This window comes from Echinops telfairi, unplaced genomic scaffold, assembly GCF_000313985.2.
Source record: "Echinops telfairi isolate 266 unplaced genomic scaffold, ASM31398v2 ScPeMD7_2;HRSCAF=8, whole genome shotgun sequence".
In the NCBI taxonomy this organism is placed as follows: domain Eukaryota; kingdom Metazoa; phylum Chordata; class Mammalia; order Afrosoricida; family Tenrecidae; genus Echinops; species Echinops telfairi.
In genome coordinates this window covers 61,667,357-61,668,508 of record NW_022103898.1, presented here as the reverse complement: position 1 = coordinate 61,668,508, position 1,152 = coordinate 61,667,357, and the positions used below count along the sequence as shown (strand labels likewise).

At 38.6% G+C, this 1,152-nt stretch overlaps 1 protein-coding gene across 2 annotated transcripts in view; it reads right to left on the bottom strand.

Annotated features, from left to right (window-relative positions):
* PTPRR (protein tyrosine phosphatase receptor type R) overlaps nucleotides 1-1,152 on the bottom strand; it is a 283,812-nt gene that overhangs the window by 120,598 nt on the left and 162,062 nt on the right. The gene's annotated exons all lie outside the window — the stretch shown is intronic.

Sequence of the window (1,152 nt, the reverse complement as noted above, 5' to 3'; positions counted from 1 at the left end):
AATGAATGTACAAATGCGCTTTACACAATTGATGTGTGTATGGATTGTGATAAGAGTTGTATGAGCCCCTAATAAAATGATTTAAAAAAAATAATGTGTGTTTGCAAATAATGCTTTTGAGACATCATTCATAATGTTCTGTGTTCCATGTAAGGAATAAAATCCAACATGCTAATATTTCATGTGAGTGTGTTCATGAACATATTACTGTTATAAGCTATAATTTTATGATGAAATGTGAAAGCTTGAAGAAAACATTAACCTGAAAAAGATGGGTAAGAAGTGGGAAAACTCAATGCCCTCAGTGTGGCCGTCACAACTCCTCCAATACCAGATCTGAGGAACCTTTCCATACACGGCAACCTCTGGTCTAAACTCTGGATGTTATGATATCAATTAAGTGTGCAATTGCAGCGGCATCGACTAGACTGGGCTTTGTTCAATGATCCAAGTCGCCGGACACAGAGTGCCTTACCCAGCTTACCACACCCAGCGTTCCCTCTGCAGTTTTTAGGAAGCTGAAGAAAAATCTTGAAATTAGGAGGGTATGCATGGCAAGATTTGTTTTTAGAAATGTCATAGGACAGCAAGAGATGAAACACATTAGGCATGAGGGGAGAACATGGGAAGCAAGGTTATGTGTAGGAAGGTATGTTGCTAAAGTCTTGGTTCGATGATAAAATACATTCTTATTCTGCTGAGCTACTCTATATTCAAGCAATTTTTGTTTGATAGTGAATCTGGGATGCCATCTATCTATCTATCTATCTATCTATCTATCTATCTATCATCTGTCCATCCATATATCTAATGTATATTCCAAGTCTTTAAGACAAAGACTGTACCCATTGTAGACATGAAGAGACAGAGGTTCACAACGGTTGTCACTGCAACAATAGACTTGATCTTGCTGAGATGAAATGATCTATCCTAAACCTCTTCAGTGCTGGTCTTAGAATTTAAACATAGCTCTTGTACCAAAGCTTTTTACACCACACCATGATGTTGGATAAGAGGAGTCAGTGTGATTTGCTGGACAGGGGAATAGACTAGGAGTCCCGAGCCCTGGATTTTTATTGCCACTTTCTCCCTCACTGTATACGTCACCTTGATAATTCAGTCAGTTAATGTATGTATCTCTACACTGTCCGC